A 14,678-nucleotide genomic window follows, 5' to 3' on the forward strand; every position below is an offset into this window, starting at 1 on the left:
AATGCAAAACACCACATACTGTATGATCTTATTTGTAAGAAATTTTAGAAAAGCCAAAATCAGTGATAGTTGATCAGAGATTTCAGAGATGAAAAGGGAGTATAAAGAGACTGAGTACAAATAGGCAGGAAACAACTTTTTGGAATATCAAAATGTTCCATATCATGGCTGATGTACTAATCACATGATTTTACATGTTATTTCATTTCAGTTCAGTTCAGTCACTCAGTCATGTCTGACTCTTTGTGACCCCATGAATCACAGCACACCAGAACATGTTATTTAAAACTCATCAAATTGTAGTTCATTAAAATGTATCTCTTTAGGGATATCTTGCCTAGTTCTTTCCTTTCAGTCATTTAAAAAGGAAATGTCACTGTAGTTTGTGAAATAACTTGATCTCCATTACTAGAAATTGATTAATATCTGGGATGGGTATCAGGATATTTTGTTTTATACATTCAGCTATTTGATTCCTTCTTAGTGGTCCAACCTAGGTAGCATATTTAAAAGCAGAGCCATTACTTTGCCAACAAAGGTCCATCTAGTCAAGGCTCTGGTTTTTCTAGTAATCATGTATGGATATTAGAGTTGGATGGTGAAGAAAGCTGAGCACCGAAGAATTGATGCTTTTGAACTGTGGTGTTGGAGAAGACTCTTGAGATTTCTTTGGACTGCAAGGAGATCCAACCAGTCCACCCTAAAGGAGATCAGTCCTGGATGTTCATTGGAAGTGAGAGAGTCATTTCCTAGGCAGGTTGATAAGAAGTCCAGGCGTCCCCAAAGAGAGAGGGGTCTGGAATTCTCAACAGGAAGAAAAGACAAACTTTTTTTGTCCCTCTACATTCCTTAGGATTATATACAATAATGTATCCTGCTTGAGGACAGTCTCTGGAAAAAACCTTCTGGCTAATCCTGTTATCTTAAGGTGTAAATTATGGGAGTAAGTCTAGTGAGGTCTTTACAACCTCCAGACATTCTTTTGATTCACTGTAATAACTAATTAGAGAGTAAATAACTCTATGGCTAACACTAGCAAGGGACTACTCTTTCTGCCCCCTTCTGATGCCTATGTCAGAAGCTTTCTCTATCTCCTTTATACTTTAATAAAACTTTATTACACAAAAACTCTGAGTGATCAAGCCTCGTCTCTGGCCCTGGATTGAATTCTTCTCCTCCAGAGGACAAGAATCCTGGCGTCTTTGCGTGGTTAAGCAACAACCCTTCACTGTGCAATATTGCTCTTTACAGCATTGAACCCTGCTTCCATCACCAGTCCCATCCACAACTGGGTGTTGTTTTTGCTTTGGCTCCATCCCTTCATTCTTTCTGGAGTTATTTCTCCACTGATCTCCAGTAGCATACTGGGCACCTACTGACCTGGGGAGTTCATCTTTCAGTGTCCTATCTTTTTGCCTTTTCATACTATTCATGGGGTTCTCAAGGCAAGAATACTGAAGTTGTTTTCCATTCCCTTCTCCAGTGGACCACATTCTGTTATGTATATTACTTATATATTTATATATATGTAAGGAATTATATAATATATTATTGTATAATAATAATATATATAATTGTAGCTAGTTATGGGCTTCTCAGGTGGTGCTAGTGGTAAAGAACTCACCTGCAAATGCAGGAGATGTAAGAGATCTGGGTTCTATCCCTGAGTCGGGAAGATCCCCTGGAGGAGGGCATGGCAACCCACTCCAGTCTTCTTGCCTGGAGAATCCCATGACAGAGGAGCCTGGTGGGCTACAGTCCATATATGTATTGATTAATAATTATAATATATAGCTAACTATATATATAATTGTAACTAATTTATGTATATTTGTTTTGTTTCCAAAAAAGGATTCAAATATGTTTATTTTAATATCCATTTGACAAAAAATTACTAATAAACATATACTTATACCACTAAAGTTTTCAAGAAATTAGAGTTAAGTAACAGTACCTAATGCTTGTGAAAAAGAACATTTTGTCTTCAATTATAATTATCTTTCTTCAATTATACAATTTCATTTGAAAATTTAAGCAAATTCCAATTTCTTCATGAATATTTAAATCTTGCTTTCTATTTTCTTGAATATGTTTATTAACAGTTATTTTAAAGCCTATCTAAAAATTATATTTTTGAATCCTCAATGTTTATTCTTGTGTTATTATTTTTTAATATTAGTCTTACATTAGATATCTGTGTTTCCTTTTCTGCTCGGTTCTGCTACAATCAAATATTTTCTGTAAATTTAAACTAGAAATAATTGAAGCCTAGGATAATGTCATGTAATGTTACACAAGTTTACAGGATTTGTATACACTTCTGGCAGATGGTTATTGGCACTAATAATCTCATATCTCTCAAATAAAATCAGAATTTGAGGTTACTGATGCCTATTTTAGTCCCTCTAAGAACATATCTATTTGTGATTCACCTGCTCATCTAGGGAAGATCCCATAGAGGCCAGGTATTAGAAGCTGACCAGTTCTAATATCTACTTTAGTCTTGTAGTCCCTTTATTTTATTGTGTAGTCTTACTATCCATAGTTCTTTTATTCCACCAAGGAGTTTTCAGTTGGAACCCTTCTACCTCCCATTGTGTATCTAAATTCAGCAGCCGTCAGAGGTAGAGTCAGAGTTTCCCTGCATTTGTCCACTTGTGCCTCCCTTGAGCTTTCTCTGTTCCTGTGGAAATTCCTGCTATCTCATCCTAAACAACATCTATCCCTTAGGCCCACAGGTCCTTACTCCTTCATGTACCATCACTGGCTCTGATTCCCTTAAGCTTCCAGGGACTCCATATAACCAGGAAAAATGGAAAGCTTCTATCATCACAGATGTATAAGCTGGAAATGTTTTATAGCCCTTAGAAAACACTATCTCCAACTTGAGCACTTTAAATATGGGCAAAAAAGCAAAGCAGTGAAAGTTGTTTAAATGATGAACAAACAGATGTGGGCTACAGACAGGAATAAGTCTGTTATGGGGCAGAAAGGCAAAGCTGGAAGGCAAAATAGCTATCACTTTGTCGATGGAAAGAAGTGGGTAACTGTGGCTCAGGGAAAGAGACTGGCTACGGGTAGTTGGAAATCAGAGAAGGCAATGGCACCCCACTCCAGTACTCTTACCTGGAAAATCCCATGGACAGAGGAGCCTGGTAGGCTGCAGACCATGGGGTCGCAAAGAGTCAGACACGACTGAGTGACTTCACTTTCACTTTTCACTTTCATGCACTGGAGAAGGAAATGGCAACCCGCTCCAGTGTTCTTGCCTGGAGAATCCCAGGGAGCGGGGAGCCTGGTGGGCTGCCATCTATGGGATCGCACAGAGTCGGACACGACTGAAGTGACTTAGCAGCAGCAGTTGGAGATAGGGAATTTGAGTGAGGTGGAAAAGTAATGAATTTTTTAGGGAAAAAATTTGTATAAAGCAATGCAGTTATGTGAGATGAGATGTGTTTGGATGTTTAGATAAGCAGAAGAGCGTATTTGAATAGAGTGGTAAGAAAGGGTCTTGGATTACTTTATACAAAAAGGAAGAAGGAAAGAATGTAATTTGGGAACGAGAGTGGAAATGAGTAAACGGTGTAAACTAGTAAACTAGTAAACGGTGTAAGAGGCAATCTAGGGGATTTGAGCTTGAGAGCACATAGATGGACAGAAAGGAGAGCCTGGGCAAAATCACATGTATAATCCTCCTCCTGTTTTCCATACACAAGAAAGAAGAATCTGATAAGTAATGACAACGGCTTCCATTTTCTTCAGAGATACATAAGAAGCAATTAATACATTTTTAACACAGAAGTGAACTGACTTGCCTGTGTCTTTAAGAATTCAAGGCTCTAAGGAAAATTGATTTGCGGGAAAGATATAAAATGGAAGAAATGAGACTAGTTAAGAGGCAAATAAATAGAGGAAAATAAATAATGCAAAGAAAAAGAAGAAAACAATAGAATAGGAAACACGAGATCTCTTCAAGAAAATTAGAGATACCAAGGGAATATTTCATGCAAAGATGGGCTCAATAAAGAAGAGAAATGGTATGAACCTATCAGAAGCAGAATATATTAGGAAGAGGTGGCACACAGAATAACTGTACAAAAACGATCTTCACGGCCCAGATAATCACAATGGTGTAATCACTCATCTAGAGCCAGACATCCTGGAATGTGAAGTCAAGTGGGCCTTAGGAAGCATCACTATGAACAAAGCTAGTGGAGGTGATGGAATTCCAGTTGAGTTAATTCAAATCCTAAAAGATGATGCTGTGAAAATTCTGCACTCAATATGCCAGCAAATTTGGAAAACTCAGGAGTGGCCACAGGAATGGAAAAGGTCAGTTTTCATTCCAATCCTTAAGAAAGGCAATGACAAAGAATGCTCAAACTACCACACAATTGCATTCATCTCACATGCTAGTAAAATAATGCTCAAAATTCTCTAAACCAGGCTTCAACAATATGTGAACCGTGAACTTCCAGATGTTCAAGTTGGTTTTAGAAAAAGCAGAAGAATCAGAGATCAAATTGCCAACATCTGCTGGATCCTCGAAAAAGCAAGAGAGTTCCAGAAAAACATCTATTTCTGCTTTATTGACTATGCCAAAGTCTTTAACTGTGTAGATCACAATAAACTGTGGAAAATTCTGAAAGAGATGGGAATACCAGACCACCTGACCTGCCTCTTGAGAAATCTGTATGCAGGTCAGGAAGCAACAGTTGAACTGGACATGGAACAACAGGCTGGTTCCAAACAGGAAAAGGAGTACATCAAGGCTGCATATTGTCACCCTGCTTATTGAACTTATATGCAGAGTACATCATGAGAAATGCTGAGCTGGAGGAAGCACAAACTGGAATCAAGGTTGCAGGAGAAATATCAATAACCTCAGATATGCAGATGATACCACCCTTATGGCAGAAAGTGAAGAGGAACGAAAAAGCCTCTTGATGAAAGTGAAAGAGATAAGTGAAAAAGTTGGCTTAAAGCTCAACATTCAGAAAACTAAGATCATGGCATCCAGTCCATCACTTCGTGGCAAATAGATGGAGAAACAGTGGAAACAGTGATAGCCTTTATATTTGGGGGCTCCAAAATCACTGCAGATGGTGACTGGAGCCATGAAATAAAAAGACGCTTACTCCTTGAAAGAAAAGTCATGACCAACCTAGACAGCATATTAAAAAGCAGAGACATTACTTTGCCAACAAAGTCTAGTCAAGGCTATGTTTTTTTCCAGTAGTCATTTATGGATATGAAAGTCGGATTATAAAGAAAACTGAGCACCAAAGAATTGATGCTTTTGAACTGTGGTGTTGGAGAAGACTCTTGAAAGTCCCTTGGACTGCAAGGAGATCCAAAAAGTCCATCCAAAGGAAATCAGTCCTGAATGTTCATTGGAAGGACTGATGTTGAAGCTGAAGCTCCAATACTTTGGCAACCTGATGCGAAGAGCTGACTCATTGGAAACCCTGATGCTGGGAAAGGTTGAAGGTAGGAGGAGAAGGGGACAACAGAAGATGAGATGGTTGGATGGCATCACCGACTCAATGGACATGAGTTTGAGTAATCTCTGGGAGTTGGTGATGAACAGGGAGGCCTGGCGTGCTGCAGTCCATGGGGTGGCAAAGAGTTGGACATGACTGAGTGACTGAACTGAACTGAACTGAAGTGGCTAATATAATAGAAGAGGAATGCTGACAGAGGTAAGCAGTGGAAGTGAATAAGTTAAAGTACTCTGGACCTTGAAATGAGAAGACTTGGATTTTAACAATCAAGGACAAAGCATAGTTTTTACATTTGATCAATTGTGTAGCATGAGTTATGTTTACTAAGATGGACATAGTAAGGCCATTGCCAAGAGTTCCTTCTTGGCCGTGTGATCTTTGTTGTGCCTTTAGACATAAAACAGAGACATCTGATAGACTATTTTATATCACTCTGGGAATCAGTAGAGAGTTAAGGATAGAAATGTATGGTGAAGTTGCCAGTGGATAGTTTTTACGAGCAATTACTGAATAGAATATCTTAGGGAAAAGTGTAGTTATATATTAGAAATAAAAACAGAAGAACAGTTCTAGTCAAATCAATCAATAATCACTAGTCACCCAATCAAAAAACATTCCTGTTCTCATTATAATATAATTCTCAGCAGTATGTGAAACTGTTGACTGTGTTCTCATCTGAAAATATTTTACATATATATTATTTTTTGAAAACACTTAGTAGGGTAGGAGGAAATAAAACAAGCATGTTTTCATGCTTTAAAACATCTCAAAACCCTCATGTCAGGAGAATTAGTAAGAGAGAATAATTTCATTCTAATATTTTATGGAAATATTTTCCATTCAAGTTTGAAGAGAAGTTCAGTTTTCTATGTTATGACTAAAATAGAAAAATTCACTAACGACTCAATGGTAAAAGAGGTAATACATAGCAGAATTGATGTTGATAACTCATTACATTTTCTTTCCATTGTGTCAAAGTAGACTTCACACTCCATATTTTGAGTCAAATTGTATTCAAGTGGGTGTTTAAATTTAGAGATGGAATAAATGAAACTATTGCATTTCTTTATTTCCTTTACTTCTATTGAAATGATTGTCAGAAAAAAATCTGGGCAGTAAATAAAGTTCTTTTTCTTCAGTGGAGAAAACTAGAAGAGCAATCCAAACTTTACAATAGAGAGACTCTATATTCATGAAATGTGGTAAAAACATCAAAATACCTTGGTCAGTGTACACTCCTATTAGGTGTAATATCTCATGTACAGAAAGTTAAACAAAAATAGAGCAAGAGAGACCCCTTCCCCCATCACCATAAACCGTAATTGTCCAAGTCTCTTGTTGTTTCACACAGTTCCCTAGGAAATAAGAGGAAACAAGTGTTCAACACTGAAGATTAAAGTATACATATTCTAATGGGAGAATAGAAATGGATCTAAGGTAGTTAGAAAGAGGGCTCAAAGAGAACACATTTGTTTTGTACAAATACTATTTTGTATCACCCTCAAAGACCCCCTTGGTTAAATAAAGGGAAGCTGAAAAACATAATAAATACATTTTTTCAGGATTATGGCTAGATACTCTGAAAAGAAGAAAGAATACATAAAATAATTTTAAAAATTAAAACTATTAGGAATCATAGTTTAAAAAATTCATTTAGAAAGTAAACCAGCTCAGGGAACAGAATAAAAATAGAGAACAACCTCTGCAGTTCCAAGTGAATTGAAAACAGAAAAAATAATCTGTGAAAATTATGTTAAAATTAAATCAGATATGAATGTAGATTTTATAGCAAAGGGATCCACTGAACAACTGTGTTGAAAAACTTAATATGCAAAGATTTACCTGACACTTTCTCTCTTACGCTTGAGCAACTGACATTTCTGAGGTGAATCCCCCATTCTGGGAGATAAAAGACTTTTATTTGATTAACCAAGAAATGAACATCAGACTTCCTGTAAAAAAAAGGCGGGGGGGGGGGGTGGGAATTACACCTATTAGAACTTCAACATATATTAAATTGGCCAGTAGTGATAGTGATGGTGATAGACACAAAGACAGAGATAGAAAGTAACAGAGGTATACATATATATATATATGAGATGGACACCTCTCCTTTGTCTTAATTAAAGTTCTGTCAGGAAAAAATTAAATTGTTCTCAAATTAGATAATATGAAGACTTTGATACAGGCATCATGGGTCATTGAAAATATGTGGACAAGATTTGGTAAAACCAAGAAGAAATATTTATATACATATTTTATAAATAGATCATTGATGTATATGTTATAGTACTACAGAAGGAGAATTGATGCCAACATTAGTCCTGAAGTGGCAAGGGAACAAAATTTTTTACCAGAACATGGGAAGGACATGTGGAGAAGGACACTCAACATGAGCTTTCCCTTTCTGTAGAAAGATGCAGCCACCATGAGGAAGCCACAGTGAGGGTTGTTGGGGAGTCAAGAGGGTAAACATTCCAACTGTATGTTCTGGATTCTTGCTTCCTGTATTGTCCATTAGCGATCAAGTCAAATCAGAAGTCAGAGAGCAAAGGGACCTGTTGATCAAGCTCACTGTGGTCAAGACAGAGCAGAGCAGAGCAGATCTGGAAAACAGCCTAAGGATGCCCTTCTGCAAGCATTCTGCCTTTCATATTTGTATCTACTGTCAACTACACACATATAGTTCAGGCTTTGTGGTCTCGGTAGTGCTTCTCTTGTAGCTGTAAATGTGAATATTTGTAAATCATTTTCTCACCATTCAAGTGAATCATTCAAAATTGAGCTTATGGTCTTGGTTGCCAAAGAATTTAGCAGTGAGAGATGAAATTGCTTTTTTTTTTTTTTTTTAACATGTTCCTATTTTTTTTGACATGAGAAATATACAGACTATATAGTAAAGGAGTATGGTTGCACTTACTAAAAACAATCCTCTAAATCTGAGATCCTTGAACATATCCAACTTGGATGATATCAAAGTGATTTAAAGCGTGCTCAGTTGCTCAGTTGTGTCTGACTGTTTTCGATTCCCTGAACTGTAGCCCTCCAGGCTCCTCTGTCCATGGGATTTTCCAGACAATAATACTGTAGTGGGTTGCCATTTCCTTCTCCAATGATTTAATTTAATATTACAAAAAGTTAAGTGTAAGGATAATTCTGAGGCATCCCATGCCAATGAAAAAAGTAAGTTCAAATCATTTATCTGGTAATTTCACAACAAGATATGGGAAGATGGAAGTGTGAAGGTTTTTCTAGTGCGGGATAGAAATAGCCTCTTATATTCATGGACTGTTATTGGATGGTGAATTTATTTTAATAACTGAGTAAATTTTATTTATGAGAACTATTATTTCTGTTTTATTAATTACTTGTATTCTTCAACTCCTGAAAAAGCTAATTGCCAACAAGTATCTTAAATATAACTGTACAGGAAGATTAGTAAGCTATGACATGTGTAATCAGCAATATCTTATTTAAGTGAATCGATGATAGATTTGTTAAGATTTAAATTAGTATCAGTTCAGTTCAGTTCAGTCACTCAGTCGTGTCCAACTCTTTGTGATCCCTTGAACCACAGCACGCCAGGCCTCCCTGTCCATCACCAACTCCCGGAGTCCACCCAAACCCACGTCCAATTAGCATTACAAGGTTCAAAACTACAAAAAAGGTTAACTGTAAAACACATTTTTAAAAGAAATTCCTGTACTAAACAGTTAGAAATCAATATTTTTAAGATAATTTTATTCACCCTGAGAGGAAATTTCTTATCATTCAGTAGTCCACATGCCAACTCTTCTACATAGATTAATCACCAGTAGATATTTAGAAGTCAAAATTTCATTCAGTGAATGAAAGCATCTATACATAATCAAATCAAATGTATACAGTCTCTTTTATCAGTAAGAACTCTATGCCACAGAGAATCACACTTGGCATTATTGCTTAAGATCTTTAAAATGGGTTTCTTTTTTTCACTGTGGTTTTAAGGTTACAGCAAATTTGAGTGAAAGCTATGGAGATTTCCCATACACTCCTTATTTCAATAGTTTTGAAGGAAGCAATTCACACAAGTAAGTTTCATTTTTATCTAGTGTGTGATAACAGTACCAACTTAGAGCCATTCCCACCTCTAAGTCCTGTATAAGTTGTTCTCATTGGCTACACCATAGCTAACAATCTTTACTATTTTACCATATTCTGGATACAAGCTAGTATTTCATCTCATGTTGCACTACCTACTTTGTTCCATACATTGAAGTGATAAATACTTGAGACTCTCTGTAGCCTTCTTGCCTTTGAATTTCCAAACTGCAATATCTGGAATGGTAAAGGGAGGATTTGGGGAAGGGCTATAAACTGAAATAGTGACAGGGCAGGGTTACAGGCACAGTCTTGCATTTCTCATGGAGACTCACATCTCTAAGGATTAGAGGAAGACTTATTAACTCATGCATCTGGCTTTGAGAATTAAAACAATCTCTCATGTGAAGAGGAACTATTCTACCAAGCAGGTAAGGACTGGGAAAAGAAAGAGTGGGAGGTAATAGAAAAACACAAAGTGGGGCTTGAGAGACAAGAAAGAAAAGGGCAGACACCCAAAGTGTGAGAAGAAACACCAAGGGAATAGATCAAGAAGGAAAAGACTCTTAGTGTATTAGAGGATATCCTTTCTCCGAATATCTTTATTATTCATACCCTGTGCAAAACATTCAAGCCAGACGCAGAGTTTTCAGATAGGACTTGCCTAATATACCCTAGACTTGCATGACACATGGTCTGCTTTCTGTCAGGACATGATTGCTTACACAGGGTGAAGGACTATTATCAGACATAACAAAGAGGAATACCAGAATATGAGTGGGATTACACCAGATAACCTTTGAGGTCCCTTCTAATCCTAATTACCAGTGATTTTAATATGAAACTAATTATGGTCTAAATTCACATTAAGACCTTCAGATTTCTGAGTTTATAAACTAACTCCACAAACTCCATCCTCCTCCTGTGGAGATATGGAAGATACCACAAGGCAATGTGAATGCAATTTAAATTGTTAAGATCAGGAGCAATAGGAATTGGATTATCAAAATGAACAGGTGCCACCTAAAGGGGGTTGTGAAATAACAGACCAGATTCTAGTGAATATGGACTATAATGAATATTTATGTCGTGGTAACTTCAGAATGCTAATATGACTTCTCAAATTCCTAGTTCACTGAAGTCCTAAAGATCTCATGCTTACTCTTAATGAGACTTCCCATTCTATCCTGGACTCTGCTCTTTTTGTTGTTTTTTCCAAATCTGGCACTGAATAAAATGAGAAGTGAATATGTGGTGTCATAATGGTCAGAGGAGATTCTGGATACAAAAAAAAATTATTAAGCAGCAATTTATATCTCTGGCTATACTGAAATTTACTGGATGAAAAGGAAATGAAACAGATACAATTTACTTTCTACTTCTCGGGCTACCTAGGTCACTTGTGAGATGCCTGTTCATGATGTTTTCCTCTAAAGGAGGATACTTCATAGTCTCCCTATATATTCCTCCTCCTATTATACTTTAAGCAATTCTTGTTGGTGGTACTGTTGTCATTATCATTGTTGTCATTATCATCATCATCCAAAAGGCTCTTTGCTAAATATTTTACACACACTATGTCCTTTATCTTAGCACATCCTTTCAAATTGTTACTTTCTTCATTTCAGAGAGGAGGCAGCTTTGGTACAGAGAGAGGAAAAAGTGATTTGGTCAAAATTAAACTGAGAAAAACATTGAAACCAGAACACACCTTAGGTTAAAGTGATTGCAGAAGGAGAGAAACAGATTCTAAATAAAGAAGATGTTGAATAACTGTCCCCTTAAAATCTTGGTGAAGAGTCAGTAAGATGACAATAGACATACTCTAGATCAGGTATCTTCCCAGTTTTCAATGAAACTTCATGTTTACTCCTTTTTGATGATTCAAAGAAACCTTCTGAAATCAGAAAAAGTGTCTGAATCGAGTGGGCAGTGAAATGAAAACCAGATTTCTAAATTTGGATTATGGTGTAGAAATTGGAAAAGAACAAAGGAAGGGATAATATTGGAAAATCTGGGCATTAAAGGTAATAATTAGCGCAGGGGTAGACAGGAAGATGAAGTAGATAGGAATTTGGTGAGTTAAACTGCAGGTCAATAAGAGGTATCAGTTCATACTATGTGTGTAGAATTTAATTGTAATAAGAGTTAAAAACCCTGAATCTGTTTCTGTAATATACATATTTGGTGTCTTGATTATGAATCTTTCAGTTCCTAGGAAGTTATTAAACATCCAAGGCAAGAATCTTTTGCAGTCAAGGTTTATTTACCCTAACTAGAGGGGACTGCACTCTTTCCAGGTGACTCAGTGGTAGAGCATCCTCCTACCAATGCAGGAGACATGGGTTCGATCCCTAGATCAGGAAAATCCTCTGAAGGGGAACATGGCAACCAATTCCAGTATTCTTGCCTGGAAAATCCCATGGACAGAGCCTGGGATGCTACAGTCCATGAGGTCACAAAAAAGTCGGACATGACTTAGCAACTAAAATAAAAACAGCAAGAGGAGACTGAGAGGATTTGATCTCCCAAAAGCCAAAGTAGACTTTCCAAGATAGCATGATGACAATTTATTAATTTACAGTTAGAGGCAATCTGTCCCATGGATTAGAATTTTGGTAAGCATGGATGCTTGTCAAAAGAAGGGCAAGTGGCTCATCTTCTTACTTCAGAAGCATTGTTATTGACTACAGAAGAAGTACTGGGATCTAATAGGCAAAAATATATTAACTCTTTCACCCAAGTAGAAAATATTTAGTGTCAAGATTAGACACAGTAGGCTTTTTTTGGTCTTTTGATCTTTTTGTTATTTTGTTTTCTCTTGATTTTGCTTTGAATCATGAGTTTCTATTTGATCTTTCCCCAACCCCTATATATCTATTATTTTGCTTTTTTTTTTTTGCAGATAGAGCCTGTCTCCAAATAATAAATGAGTTCCTAAACATAGCAGGAAGAAGATTTGGAATCTTTAAAAGCAGAGTCAGTCAATTGTACTTTGCTTATATTACATAGAAAAATTACATGTTTATAATCTTTAAAAATCATACATTCTTCTGTCTATCTTAACTTATATTTAGCTCTTGGGGATACTAGCCTGAGATTACATTGATGTTAGAGTTGATTCTCAGTGGGTACCAACCCTGTGGCATCACTTACATAGCCAGAGATAGGTTAGTAAGAGCACAAACTATGCTGATCAATACTTACCTGAATTCTGTAATTTACCTTGCATGGTGTTTTAGTATTACTAAAAAACCTATCAAGCTAAGACAGGAAAGACATTTCATATAAGTCACTGAAAAAGTCATTTTTTTTTCATTTATTTTTATTAGTTGAAGGCTAATTACTTTACAATATTGTAGTGGTTTTTGTCATACATTGACATGAATCAGCCATGGAGATACATGTATTCCCCATCCTGACCCCCCCCCCCACCTCCCTCTCCACCCCAAAGTCATTTTTTTTTAAAGAAAAAGTGCCAATGTATGACCAGTGACTCTGGTTGAGGATCTTCCTGAAGAAAAGTATGAAATGAAAGATGTAGTCTAAAATGGGTTTTGTGTGTACTGTTCTGGGTAGTGTCTTTAGAAGGGGATTACCCATATTCATAGAACATGATAATACATTTGCATTTAAGAAGAAGAAGGGAAGATCCTTGTGGTTATAAAAGTGGATGTTTTTCTTAATGGACAATGCTCAGTTTGAAATAAAGAAAGACAAAGCAAAACTGTGAGGGTGAAACTAGGAGTGATTATAGGACAGACTGAAGTTGTGTTTTGTTTTTGTGACACAGGTGCTGATCTTCTCATTTGGTCCCCCTCTGGAGTGTGATTGTGAATCCGGATTGTGGTTTAACAGTAAGCCCTATGACAACTGCAAACTCCAGCAATATCCTCTCCTCCACCTTCTATCTCACAGGTATCCCTGGATATGAGGAATTTCACCACTGGATTTCCATCCCATTCTGTCTCCTCTACCTTGTTGGAATCATGGGTAACTGTACTATCCTACATATTGTCCAGACAGACCCCAGGCTCCATCAGCCCATGTACTACTTCTTGGCCATGCTTTCTCTCACTGACATGGGCATGTCCTTGCCCACAATGACATCACTCTTCAGGGTGTTGTGGTCCCTTTCCAGGGAGATCCAGTTCAACACCTGTGTGGTCCAAATGTTTTTCATTCACACTTTCTCCTTCACTGAATCATCTGTGCTCTTGGCCATGGCCCTTGACTGATATGTGGCCATCTGCCACCCACTAAGATATGTTACCATTTTCACTCCAACACTTATCACTAAAATTGGAATTGCAGCCCTGCTCAGAAGTGCCCTTCCTGTGATTCCAAATGTGGCCCGGCTGGCCTTCTTTCCCTTCTGCCATTCTCACACCCTTTCTCATTCTTACTGTCTGCACCAGGATATGATCCGCCTTGCCTGTGCTGACACCAAGTTTAACATTATATATGGAATGGTTATGATCACTTTGCTGTGGGGAATGGACTCTCTGGGTATTTTTGTGTCTTATGTTTTCATCCTTCACTCAGTATTAAAAATTTCATCTCAGGAGGGAAGATTTAAGGCTCTCAACACATGTGCATCCCACATTTGTGCTGTACTTATTCTTTATGTGCCTATGATTGGGCTCTCTATTGTCCATCGTTTTGCCAAACACTCATCCCCTCTCATCCGCATCTTCATGGCTCATATCTACCTGCTAATTCCACCTGTGTTCAACCCAGTCATCTATAGTGTGAAGACAAAGCAGATCCGCCGAGGAATTCTCCACTTGCTTTTCCGTCTAAGAATCAGTTCTTCTGTGATGTAGACATGTCCTCAACACAGTGATGACATGAATCATAATTTTGTAAATATATATAATGATTTGTTTCCTCTCTATGTTGGCACCAGGGTTACCAAAAAAAAAAAAATTACTTAAAAAAAAAAAAAGCAAAAATAGTTCTGACAGTACATTGTGAAAAATCCTAAAGGAGAGGGTTGGTGTTTACTGGATTTATAATAGACTGACTTAACGTGAACTTCCAAGTTCCCTCAAAGTATGAACATGTTGGAGCAGAGTGAGCTGGAAATCACTT

General features: G+C 37.2%; 1 pseudogene; it reads left to right on the plus strand.

Annotated features, from left to right (window-relative positions):
- Positions 1–13,450: 13,450 nt before the first annotated feature.
- On the plus strand, positions 13,451–14,410 carry LOC122700597 (annotated as a pseudogene).
- Positions 14,411–14,678: the final 268 nt, after the last annotated feature.

This window comes from Cervus elaphus, chromosome 1 (assembly GCF_910594005.1).
Source record: "Cervus elaphus chromosome 1, mCerEla1.1, whole genome shotgun sequence".
NCBI lineage: Eukaryota > Metazoa > Chordata > Mammalia > Artiodactyla > Cervidae > Cervus > Cervus elaphus.